Source organism: Talpa occidentalis, unplaced genomic scaffold (assembly GCF_014898055.3).
Source record: "Talpa occidentalis isolate TD23 unplaced genomic scaffold, MPIMG_talOcc4v2.1 talOcc4.4, whole genome shotgun sequence".
NCBI classification, from domain to species: Eukaryota; Metazoa; Chordata; class Mammalia; order Eulipotyphla; family Talpidae; genus Talpa; species Talpa occidentalis.
This window is the reverse complement of record NW_023604295.1, coordinates 147,096,132-147,109,276: the sequence shown is the minus strand read 5'-3', so window position 1 is coordinate 147,109,276 and position 13,145 is coordinate 147,096,132. Positions and strand designations below refer to the sequence as shown.

At 49.1% G+C, this 13,145-nt stretch overlaps 2 long non-coding RNA genes across 2 annotated transcripts; one reads left to right on the top strand and one right to left on the bottom strand.

Moving 5' to 3' along the window:
• Window positions 1-3,832: 3,832 nt before the first annotated feature.
• On the bottom strand, window positions 3,833-5,408 carry LOC119257039 (uncharacterized). Its single transcript, XR_005127965.2, has 3 exons — window positions 5,284-5,408; window positions 4,940-5,016; window positions 3,833-4,330 (listed from the first exon to the last, which is right to left on the bottom strand). It is a non-coding gene; the product is annotated as an uncharacterized LOC119257039 (long non-coding RNA).
• An 85-nt stretch (window positions 5,409-5,493) lies between these two features.
• LOC119257038 (uncharacterized) lies at window positions 5,494-8,152 on the top strand. Its single transcript, XR_005127964.2, has 3 exons — window positions 5,494-5,707; window positions 7,664-7,704; window positions 7,839-8,152. It is a non-coding gene; the product is annotated as an uncharacterized LOC119257038 (long non-coding RNA).
• Window positions 8,153-13,145: the final 4,993 nt, after the last annotated feature.

The window sequence follows — 13,145 nt, the reverse complement described above, 5'->3', positions numbered from 1 at the left end:
AATGAATTTTTTATTCTCAGTGACTTATTTTGATGTACAAAGTTGTCTGCCAGTGCCAGAGCTGCTCACGAGCACTTGCCCGCCATCCCTTCTTCTCAAGGTCAGCATTTTTCTTCTTTTAATTCTCCTCGAAGGGAGGTTTTTTGAGAGCTCAGATCTCTCTGCCTTTGAAAATATATTTGTTTTGTCCTCATTCTTGAGTAATACCTTAGCTGGCTATAGAATTCTAGATTATTCTTTTTCTTTCAGAAATAAAAAATATATATTGAGGGCCTCTCCGGTGGCGCAGAGGTTGAACGCTGAGTTGCGAAGCTGCCTACAGACTCTGCAGCACCGGTTCAATCCCCGGCTGCTCCCCGGCCACCAGAGGAGGGTCCCCCATGGCGCGCAGACCTCTCCTGCCGCCCGCTGCTCCCCTCAGCAGTGTGCTTCGGTCCTTCTGCCTGCTCTGCTCCCCGTTCTGGCTCTGGTGAATTCTCTCACCCTCCCGCGCTTCTGACTGTACCCAGTGCTTGCATAAATAAATAAATAAAAATCTTTAATAAAAAATATATATATTGATATCAACTGATCTCTATGTGATCTGTTGTGAGAAAAATTTAGTCAGTCTCAATAGTATATAATGAACTTCTTTTCCTTTAAAAGAGTTTTCCTTTGAAATTCTACTGTTTCATAATATACTTAGAAGCATATTTGTATTTTTCAATTCTACTATGACTCTGAGGATTCCAGTACTTATCATCAAACAGAAAATGGTCAAAATGACCCCTCAGTATTACTTTTTTTTAAAGATTTATTTTTTCATACAAGAACCAGGGTATAGGCCAGAGGTGCGGGAGGGTGAGAGGATTCACCAGAGACAGAGTGGGGAGCAGAGCAGGCAGACTGACTGAAATACACTGCTGAGGGGAGCAGCGGGTGAGACAGGAGAGGTCTGCTGCGCCATGTGGGTTGCTCCCCAGCCAGCCGGCATCAAACCCACGCTGCAGAGGCTGCGGAGAGCTTCACAGTGCGGTGCTCAACCGCCTGTGCCACCAGGGAGGCCCAGTATTACTTTTGTTCCATCCACTGTACTGTCTACTTGGAGAACTCCTTCCAAATGGCTATTTTTTCATTCTCTCTCTCTCCTCCTCCTCCTCCCTCCCTCTCTCTCACACACACACACACACACACACACACACACACACACACACACACACACTGGTAATATTCTCAGATCTATCTTCCACCTCATCTATTCTCTCTTCAACTGAGTCTAATTTTTAACTCATACAACAATCTTTAAATTTTAATAATCATATTTTCTTATTTCTAGATATACTATATCTTTCCAAATCACCCTTTATCTATTTTATCATTTCAATATATTGTTCAGTCTTTTGGTGTTTTTGTTTAAACATAACTAGCTTAAAATATCTTATAAATTGATACATTATCTCATTTCTTGGGCTAAGTTCTATTGTCCACTAACTCCATTTCATGAAAAATTATTGGTGATTTTTTTCTGCTTTTGTTTGCTCCTGTGATAACTTTCATTTATTTTTATTAAGGACCCAGGAATTTATGTGTATAGGACCAATTTTTACGTTAATTTCTTAGCTTGGAGTTTCAGTACAATGATAATAATGTAAATTTGGACTCAAAACCATGCATGGTTCAGGCTCAGTTTTACATTTTTTCAGGGAAAAATTTTTTTACCCAGGATTTCAGATACTCATTATAATTTCTTGACATTTTGAGGACAGTGGATAGAGTTTTTCTGAATTAGTTTACATGGAAAAGGCATCACCATAGAAGTGCCACAGCTTTTCTGTGGGTCTCAGTGTTAACGCTCTGTCTCTCTCCTGGAACCATGCCCTTGGTCCCTGGTCCCAGAGAGAAACCCGGCACCAGACTCTGGATTCTGTCCACCCTGGGCCCAGAGGGCCAGCAGGTGCTCATGCTGGGGGCCGTGGACTTCTTTTCCTTCTGGCAACTAGGCATGTTTATCTCCTTCCTTCTTCTCATGTGAGATACACACACACACACACACACACACACACACATAAATGTTAGCGACAGAACTTAACAATGTGTTTGGAGCAGGAGAGATTATCCTCCCTCAATATGCCATATTTTCACAATCATATCTCAGTCAGGAAACCAAGTTACTTTTTGCCACCTACATAATTTATTATTCCCACTGGTAAAAGGCACCACTTCAGATGGCTCCACGTCTCTAAAACTGTCACTTCAGTGCCTGCACCTAAGTCCCCAGAAAAGAGAGCTTGAGGCAAAAAAATTGTACTGTCAGTTTGGGAGTGCAATGCCGGGGACAAGGGGCGGTGGGGGGAGACTGAGGCAGGGCAAGGCAGGGCCAGGAAAGAGTGTTGCTGCACTGGCAGGGGCTTCGGATGATTCTGCCTCAAGGGACATCTTAGGGATGCCTACGGAGCTGAGTGTCAGGCACCAGATGTCAGAGGGGAGGAATAACAATGGGGTGTGGCCTGGCGTTTACCACAGCTGGCCCCAGGAGCTGCAGTGTCCAGCATTGCTCACTGGACACTTGTGGCCTTGGTGTCATGGAAAACTGTCTGGTGTCTGTCCCCAGTCCCTAGCACATTTCCTGAGTGATGGGGAGACAGAGTGGCTTTAGTTCTAATGAGGCAACTCTCGGCAGAGTGACAGATGTGGGCTGCCTGCCAGGGGCCAAGCGCTGGTCAGCAGCTAGGAGCTTCAGCCCACCCCACACTCCTGGGAGGGGCAGGAGCTGGGCAACGAGCTGATCCCAGTGAGCTGCGATTATGTAAACAAGAGAGTTGGGACAGCTTCCGGGCTGCAGACTCCAGCAAGGAGCTGGGAGAACAGTGTCCCGGAGGAGCCTAGAAGCCCCACAGCCCTGCCCAGGCTGGGAGTGGGCAGCTCTTCTCCTGGACTCTGCCCAGGCTGTGTCCTCTGTAACAAGCAGGAAGCCTGAGTTCTCTGAGCTGTCCTGGCACCACGTCACGCCTGGGCAGGGGTCATGGGAAGCCCCGGTTTATACCAACTCATGGCGAGGAGTAGAGGTTGTCCAGGCCTGCAGGTGCCCTCTTGTGGGACAGTCTGGAGTGGGGAGGGTGGGGCTCACTTGGATGGTGAGTGTTAGACTTGATTTGTAGGATCAAAGCGGAGACCTGGATAATGGATGGTGGGAAACCCCCAGGGGCTCCTCGGTCCCTCCACAGCAGCAGGAAGCTCAGAGGAGATGAGCAGACACACCTGGTGCAGCAGGGGTGCCATGGAGCTGGGGTGGCCAGGGGGAAGGAGCAGCTACTGCGGGTAACCCCACAACAAGCTGGCCCCGCGGTGTGAGGGCAGCCGGCTCCCGAGGGTACATAGGTGCACAGGTAGGAGCCTGGCTCGATGCGGGTACCGGCTGGCTCTCCTCCCCATGCCTGCATCCCACGAAGACCTTTTCAGCCATGTTTCCATGGAAAACAATTTGATGCCGTTTCTTTGAAACCTCGGAGTTGTAGCTCCCCTTCCGGCGAATAACACATTCATAAATATCAAAGCATTGCTTTCATTACAAATCAAAGTGTTTTTATGATAATTTCGAAATCCCTGAAGCAAAAATGGCCCCAGAGAAGTTGAGTATTCCTTTTTGAGGAATTATAGACCCAGGAATTAAAGGAAAAATCACAACGTGACTGAAGAAATTCTGGAAGGAGACACGCTGAGTTGCCGAGCACGGCGGCCTCGGCGCGAGGAGACCAGACCGCGCAGCCACGGGCCGGTGGAGTCACTGACGTGACTAGACCGTGCGGGACTCTGCTTTGAAAAGGTTAACAAACCATTTAATATAGGTTAACATTTTAATTCTAAGTACATAGTAAAACTTTTAATAGCCCCGGTCTCAAGTGTGAATGCTGTCTTATCACTAGCTGGGAATTCAATATTTTATCTTTTGCCCCAAACACACGTTTCCTGGGGTGATGTGATGTGAGGGGAGCCTTTCCTCAAGTTCCAGCTGACATCAGGGACCACCCAAGGGTGACGCAGGCACTTCCTGGACGGCATGGCCACCCGAAGACAGCCTACGCGGGGCAGCTGAGCAAACACTGACAAGGGCTGGAGTCGGGCCAAGCCGGTTTGAATCCACCACTTGACAGGTCTGAGGAGCCGAGCAAGCCCAACTCGCCAGCCCTCGGTTTCTGCATCTGTGAAGCAGCGATAACAACGTCGTAACCCCACGGACTGCAGCGAGCACTCAGCGAGATGGCCAAGGTCAGCACAGCTCCGGGCCAGCCAACTCCAGCAAATGCTTTCTGTTTTATTCAAACTTGTGTCATGCATTCAAGAAGCCAACGATCTAACAGAAAAGCGAGCGTTTAAGTGACTCCCACGAGCCGGAGGAAGCAGCCAGCAGGAGCCGGGACCGTGCTCCAGGCCGTCTGCCGTGGGGGTGGGGCAGACGACGAACGCCCTTGACGGGGCCCGGGAGAAGGAGGGGTTCTCAAAACACCTGACGAAGAGGTGGTGATTGGGCCGCCCGGGCAGGCGGATGTCACACAGCAGGAAGGTCACCACAGCAGGCTCCCGCCCCCGGCCTGGCTGCCAGGCCACGTGAGCTTCCACAGGGCGGCGATGGATAAGGCGGGGAGATGGGACGGCAGAGACACACGGAGCCCCGGGGGCCACATGTGCCGCTGGCACTGATACGGCTGAGCCCATCGCCTGACAGCCCTGGGCACTCACAGACCTTGTCACGGCTGCACGATGCGCCTGGCGTGGGTGGACAGTGGACACACAGTGTTTATTCATAGCGCACCCGGAGCGTGTCAGTCCAGCTGCCCATCTCCGCACAGCCCGCCGGCACCCTGGGCCACAGCCCGTCCTCCCCCGTCCTGAGTCCAGGGAGGCTGAGGGAGGCTGTGGGAGCCCAGGTGGAGGACAGGGCCCAGCCCCCCAGCAGGCTCACCGCCCCGCGGGCCTGCCCAGCTGATCTCCAGCCTCCTCACACAGCACGGGCAGTCGCAGCACAGTGCCCAGGACGCCCTGGGGAGAAGAAAACAGGAGCTCGAGATAAGGAAAACAGAGAAAATGGAAGTCATGAAATTATTTGAAAATACTTGGGTACACAAGAATGTCCTCAAATTGAATGATGTAACTTTGCCAATTCAAATCCCCACCACGTGCCCCGACCAATAAAAGAGACAAGGACACACCCTGGGACATAACACCCCGCCTGGACGTGTAAGGCCACAAATAATGAATATCAAAGGGTTTCAGGCTGGGGTGCCTGATGGGGGTGTCCAATGTTACCTCAATTAATAATAAGTTAATTTTTAAACCACAGAACAGTAAAGGACGATGTCTCGGCCTCACTTTTGCTCTCTGGCTACGGAGCCTGGCCTCAGGCACCCTCTGCGGCTCTACTGTGAGCATAGATGGCGCTCATAGTAGCCATTGTCTCAGAGAGCGGAGCCCAGGCAACGTCGGAACCTATGTCCTTTGCAGAAAGCTTCCGTGGGACTTTGTGTGGTGAATCCAATAAATTAACTCCCAAAGAACTGTAACCACCACCTACAACTCCAAGGACAGCAGAACAAGTAGCCAATAGGAAATTCAGACCCCAGAGCCTTTGTCAAATGGAAAACATCGGGCAGACACGCATCCTTGGACAAAGATAAAACCACCCCAAAAGTCCCTCCAGATAGCAGATGAAGGCAGAGTCATTTCTTCTAAGGTCAGGGACAATAAACTTGGATTTTTTATGTACCACAACAATTAATGTACAAGCAACTATGAAGAAACAAGACTATGTTCTATCAGTCACGTGTGGAAATCAGGGGGTTGGTTCATGGTTAAACACATTTTTAAGGTTGTGTTTTCTTAATTTAAAAAAAGCAATGAATAGGGCCTCCCCTGGTGGTGCAGGCAGTTGAGCGCCGCGCTGTGAAGCTGTCTGCAGCCTATGCAGTCCGGGTTCGATCCCAGCTGGCTGGCGAGAATCCCACATGGCACAGCGGACCTCTCCTGCCTCACCCGCTGCTCCCCTCAGCAGTGTATTACGTCAGTCTGCCTGTTCTGCTCCCCGCTCTCTCTCTGGTGAATCCTCTCACACTCCCGCGTATCTGGCCTGTACCCCGGTTCTTGTATAAATAAATAAATAAATCTTTAAAAAAAGCAATGAATAGCTAAATTATGGAAGCAGCCTAAATGCCCCAGAACAGATGAATGGCTTGAGAAGATGTAGTCTATATACGTGATGGAATACTACTCAGCCATCAAAAAGATAAACACATGCCATTTGCAGAAACGTGGATGGAGCTTGAAAGGACAATGCTAAGTGAAGTGAGTCAGAAAGAGAAAGACAAAAGCCAGCTGCTGTCACTAATATGTGGAATATAAAGTAAATTAATAGACAGATAAAGACAAGAAGAAAAATTAACCCTTGATAGCTGATTACAGAACAGAACCACCTGGGAATATGTATGGTGGCGGACAATGGGTGAGTTGGTGGAGGGCAGTATGGGGGTGGTAATACCTGATGGAGGTACCCCAATATTACCTCAATTACACATAATTTTTAAAAAACGTAGCAAGATCCATACAAAGTGAAAATAATGAGCTCACTTCAGTCTAATGTACCATTACTGAGGTGTCCTTTTTGATAATGATTTAAAAAAAACTATAGGGCCTCCCTGGTGGCGCAGCAGTTGAGCACTGGGTTTTGAAGCTGCCCGCAGCCTCTGCAATGCCGGTTTGATCCCCGGCCACTGGGCGAGGGTCCCACATGGCACGCAGACCTCTCCTGCCGCCCGCTGCTCCCCTCAGCAGTGTACTTAGTCAGTCTGCCTGCTCTGCTCTCCCCTCTGGCTCTGGTGAATTCTCTCACCCTCCCGCGCTTCTGACTGTACCCAGTGCTTGTGTAAATAAATAAATAAATCTTTAAAAAAAAAAAACTTAAAAAAAAAAAGCTATAAACCTATTTTATCTCCCTCAGCTTATTGTAACGGAGAGTGCTTTCCTGCACAGGGTGGAAAGTGGGAATGTGGAATGCATTGGGGACAGCTCACTTTAGTTTATTACTAAGGAAAGAAAAGTCAATAGAATTTCATTCGAACCAATCTTTTTTCTCTCTCCTTTAGGAAAATAAACCTGAATCTTACATCCAATATTAGCTTGCCCTTTGAACTTCAAAGAGAAACAACCAATTAAATCCTCCCTTATATACTAACAAGAGTTTATAGACAACCCCAGAGCAACGCCCCGAGGAAATCCGGAATGCGCAAGACCCGTCCGTCTGTGTCAGAGCCCCACTCAGGCCCAGGCTGCGAGGCTTGCAGTGAAAGGGGCAGAGCTGGAAATAATAATAAAGCTGGAAATAAAGCAGGAAAAAAGCTATTTTTTTTAGTATTGGCTTACAAGTTATTCCTTTTAAGAGACCCTATTACAAAGTAGTTAGGAGTTTCTGGAATTAGATTTCATTTAAAAGGAATAATAACGGCCAGTCTTACGGCACTGGGCTGAGGACTGTTTCAGCGTAGACACAGAACAGACGCAGACGGAATATACCTATTATCACCACCGCTGGCGTAGAAGAACGACCTGTGACATGTCTTCACGGTATTTTACATCTCTAGCCACACTGCCATGCTCGCGTGATGATGCTCCTGTTTTCTCTTTTTTTTTTTAACAGACTTGGAAAAGGTCGTCGATTCCGATCTTTCATTTTGTCAAGTAAGGCTAATATGTTTTATTTTCTAATTCACTAATTTTTCCTTCTGTGTTTATCAATCCCTTCTGTCTCGGTCCTTGTTGGTGACGTCGGGTTTCTTATATGCTTTCCAGCTGAACGTCTGATTCTCTTCCAGGAATCGCTGCCTTCTCACAGCGAGGAGAGATCAGGCTTCATCATTGGCCGAGATTCTCCATTCAAGGCCAACGAGCTAGGGAGGAGCTTTCATTTAAACTTGGGGTTTGGGCAGGACGCACCTTCAAGACTTGCACCGCTGGAACTCACACCGCAAACAGACGTATGGAAAATGATGCAAATCTACAAAATGCAAGAATCGTAAAGCATAATGTCCCTGTCCCCATCACCCATCTCACCCCGCCTGGCCTCTATACCCGCTAATACCCTGATGCTAAAGCTTGTGACTATCATTCATTTACTTGTAGTTCTACATTGTATGTGTTCTCTCTCTCTCTCTCTCTTTCTATATATATATATACATAAACACACACACATATATGTGTGTATATAATATATATGTCAGTTTGCATGTATCTTTGGACATCTCCAATATCCCCCACATTATTGGGGTGACAGCCTAGCTGTTTGCTGACTTAGTGCTGGCAGTAACGTGGACATTCTAGGTATTGCTTCCGCAGCAGCTACGCCATCTGCAGGAGCCTCACACCGGAGCCCGCACAGCCGGGTGTGAGGATGCTGTTGCACAACATGTCGCAGGGACACCTCCCTGTCTTTGTGGGTCAGCTGCACATCTCCTCCAGAGTTCAAACATGGGGTTTCCTGCACATTCCTTGGCAGGCATCAGTGCTGTGCTGCCATGTGCAGCTGAGCAGATCCGCTCCCCTTGCTCCAGCACTACCCATGGTGACTCTTCCAAATTGTTCACCTACTTGGCTATGGATGGACAATTACTCTGCTCTTTTTTTTTTTTTTTTTTTGTGGGGCCCTCACCGGCGGCCGGGGAACGAACCCGCACTGCAGAGGCTGCAGGCAGCCTCGAGCCCAGCGCTCAACCGCTGCGCCACCAGGAGAGGTCTGCTGCACCCTGTGGGTCACTCCCTGGCCAGGGATCGAACTCATGCTGCAGTGGCTGTGGATGCTTCCTAGCGCTGAGACTTGAACCCTTTGCCACCAGGGAGGCCCTTACTCTTCTCTTGTGTAGCTGTAAGGTGTTCTGCACACACGAGGACCATCTCTGTCTAGCAACTGAATTGCTGTCCAGCAGCTTATCTACATGTTCAGCCTCACTAGCTGAAAAGTAAACTGGCTGCTCCAGTGCACACGTCCACTAATGGAATCAGAGCACTTCTGTTGCCTCAAGAATCCCCAGCACTTGGTATTTATCAAATTTCTAAATATTGCCAGCTTCCCGGGTGAAACTAGTTGATTACCTGCAAGCCTGACAATCTTGGGTCAAGCTCATAAACTAGTCATTTCACTGTCTACCTCTCTGAACTAACTAGTGTTATGTTTTACCTACTTTTTATTTAATCTTTCTTTTAATTGATTTATAGGAGCTCTTTATTCTGGTTACAAACATTTACCACCTGCACTACAAAGATCTCCTTTCGAGCGGACACCTCTTTTTGCTTCTTTGTCTTGCTGAGTAGAAATTTATAATTTTTCTTATTTTAATGTAGGTGAAAATATAAATCTTTCCCCCTTATGGTTTTTCTTTTTTTAATTATTTTTTTATTTTAACAGTTCTGTTTCTTATTTGATACATGCTGACAGAAAAGTGGGTCTCCAATGTGTCCCTCTGAGTTTCGCCTGGAAGCCTTAAGTCTCCTCCAGGTTGACTTGCGGTCAGGGTTTGGATTCTCCTCGTGGCGAGGGACTGTCTGGGCAGTGGGCAGCGGGCAGCAAGCCCTCCTCCATGGGCATCAAGTCCACAGTGGGCTCCCCACCCCCTCCTGGTGGCCCATTGACCTGTCTCTGTTGCCAGCGACGGTGGTGTTACAACAGGTTTGTCATCAGGGAAAGCCAGGTCTCCAATTTTCTTTTTTTCTGCCAAATTGTCTCGGCTATTCTTAGTTTCTGCTCTTGCATCATAAAAGCTCCTTGTCAAGTTACATTTTAAACACTTGTCAGGATTTTGATTGGCACTGAACTCAATTTATGGAATGATAGAGGAGGCATGACGCCTTTATTATATAGAATCGCTCCTTCCGTGAACTATAATGTTCTTCCCTAGATGAGCTTCTCAAGATCTTTTTTAAAGTGGTGCATTTTCCCATGATGTGGTTAGCGTGCACGCGGCATGTCTAGTGTCCATGTTCTCCCAAAAGGTACCAGGGAAGAGAGGCGACGGAGATTTGTAAATTGATCTTCTCTCCAGCAAGCTTGTGGGATCACAGACAGGGACGTGTTTCTATTATCATCGGGAAATTGCCTGATACCCGACTCCCCAGCCGGGAGGCCGGAGCTGGATCTGAGTCTCTTCTCTCCCTTTGGTATCCGGTGGCTGCCGAGGCTCCCACCTGCGGCCTGCTCGGGTGCAGCAGTGACCAGTATGTCCCTCTGAGATTCGCCTGGAAGCCACACATCTACTGCCCTTTATATGTAAAAGAAGAAAAAAAGGGGGAAAAAAAGAAAAAAAGAAATGGCAACGTGGTGACGCTGGGAGCTGCTGTCCAGCGCCGTCGTGTCAGCATTTTACCGTATTTGTGTCAAAAATGCGCGCGTAGTGGTTGCTCCTGCATGTTCGCCCTAAAGCACGTGGTGCTACGTGTCATTTCTCTCTCAGGAAAGCTGGGGGGCGCGGGGGGCGCCCGGCCACCGCCCTGAGTGTCCGCGGAGGCCGGTCCGGCGTGAGCGCCCCAAGCCGGCCGGCACGCGCAGTCCCGGGGCGCACAGTCCCAGGGGCGCATGGCCTCGCTGCGCCGGAACCGCCCACGTCCAGCATCCGGGCAGTGGACAAGCCGCCCTCGGCGACTCACGGCGGATCCCGGCCCGCACCCCCTGGGGCCAGCCCGCCCGCCGCCCTGTGTGCGCGTCCCCCACTGTCCCGCCGCCGCCTGCACCCCACCGCGGGGGGGCCCTGCAGACGCCCGCGGGCGGGCATGACCACAGGCGGCCTGCGCCCCCGCCCGGGACACGGCCAGCCGCGGCCCAGCCGCTGAGGAGGGGCTCGGGACAGCTACAACACGCGGGGACCCCAACATTCCGGGGGGACTCCCCGAGCTTCTAGAAAGGCCAGACGCCAGCGAGCTAACCCGAGAGATGGGGATTCGGGGAAGGAGGTGCACAGGCCGGGGGTGGGGACCGAGGGGGGCCTGGACTCTCAGGTGCTGATGAGGCTCCGGCCTCCTTGGCCTGGAGCTGCGGGGGGGGGCGCCCCGCTGGGTGGGGTCGGGGTCCACCGTGATGCCGGACACTTCCCGTGGCTGCCCATGGGTGACGCCGGCAGAGTCTTTATTTTTAACTGCACTGACCAGGTGTGGGCCACTGTCTCAGCGTCATCACCCCGGGTGCGGCGGCCTGCGGGCCTAACGCTGGAAAGTCAAAGTCAAAGTCAAAGTCAGGACCCACCATGAAGAACTCTCACTTCCCAGCTTTCTTTCCTTCCTAAATAACAGAAACCAATAGAAGGAAGGCAGTTTATTTGCCCCAATAGATATACCTGTCTGGTCTAAGAGGGCAAATAAGAGCAAGTCCCTTGGTTTATAAATCCAGCCCTTCCCATAGCACCCAACACTCATCAAAGTAAAGAAAAGCAAAATGTAAAATTTTAGATTTGTAGAAATATAAACTTGCACATATAAATGCTATTTGTTTGTCAAGGGCTGATAACGTATCAGTGATCACTCCATGAAATAATCATATCGTAATTTACAGTTCTCTTAAAGCAGCAAATATTTAAAAGAATCATTTGTTTAGCCTTGATTTATCCGCTTTTCAAGTACAGCCACAGGAACCAAGATAAAAGCATTTTGATTAAAGAGCAGAACATTAACGAGTCCAACAACACAATTCATTCACTGCCTCTTTTAAATCACGAGCCACTTGCCATCCCTGTGTTATCCTGAACATAAAAATCCATTTTTAATTTTGAAACATTTAATCATAAAATATTGCAACTATGCAGGAAAGACTGAAGCTAGCATAACAGACAGCACCCTGAGAGTCTTAGCATCTGATTCTCTAGCGAACACTTTGACCTATAAATTTCTGGTATTTTCTCTACTTTTTAATTTAAAAGAAGGTAGATGGAGCCTGTCACCCCACCTGCCAGTCACTGAATTCCCTTATCGCAGAGAGAACCACTAGCCTCAATTTGGCACTTTCACATGCTATGTAATGTATTATTTTATAAATTCCTTAGGTGCCTAGATCACAAAAAATACCATTTTATATATTTTAAGTTATGCAAATGACTGCTCTGAATGTATCTTTATTTTAGGTGGAAAGTTCTAAATGGCTTCCTTCGGGATAATTTTTCATCACTCCTAGGACTGAAATCACTGACTTTCGTCCTCAAAGTGCTGCGAGGGGCAGGTTATAGCTGCGGTGTCCCACTCTGCCTGTCATGCTTTATTGCCTAAGCTGCCTACGTGCAAGTTCAATCTGGCATCTACGTTTGTAATTAATTAGATCCCAAAATAGAAAAGGCAGCAGAGAACAGAATTTTGTTGTTGTTGAAACTATCAGACTTGGCTGGGGTTCTTGGTCTCTCATTACAGTCCACGCATGACACCTCAGTGAGAAAGCTGCGCTCCCCCTCCTGACTTGGCGGAGGGTGTCATGAATCTTTTATTGGGGAGCTTGGCAGTAAACCACGCTCATTCTTACAGCTCTTTTAACCCTGCCCCATTGCGGGACAGGTGTATCCTCCAACTCATGCCAGACACCTCCCACACCCCAGCCCCTGCCACTGACCCTGTCCACTCCCCTCTACCGTCATCCCACCGCCAGCCCCAACACACTCCACCCACTCAGCTAAGCCCATGGTCCAGGTCCATCCAAGGCCACTGAACTGACTGAACTAACACTTAATAACTGGGCCCTTTCAGCTGTTCTCATTATAGTTGCTCTGAAGAAAAAGCAGAAACCTCAGATTCTTCACATTTAAAGCTGTGACGTGATTCTTCTCACGGCTCCAGCCTCATCAAGGACTGGCTTCCTCTCAGTCTCTGCCCTGGAACTGTGACACGCTCATGCAGTTGCTTGAAAATTCCGTGTGTCCATCCCTCCTCACAGCCTTTGCAGAACTCAGCGCCCTCGCGCCACACTCACTGCGCACACAGCGTACCCAGGAAGGCCCCTCTGGCCCGTGACTCGTCCACAGGCCTTTCCTTCACAGTCTCACGTTACCCACGCGTGACGCAGCGAGCAGGTGCATGCATCAGTGTTTCTCTCCCTCCAAGCAGCATGAGCCTTCAGAGCAGGGAATAAGTCTTTGTTAATCAACATCCGCCCTTTAACC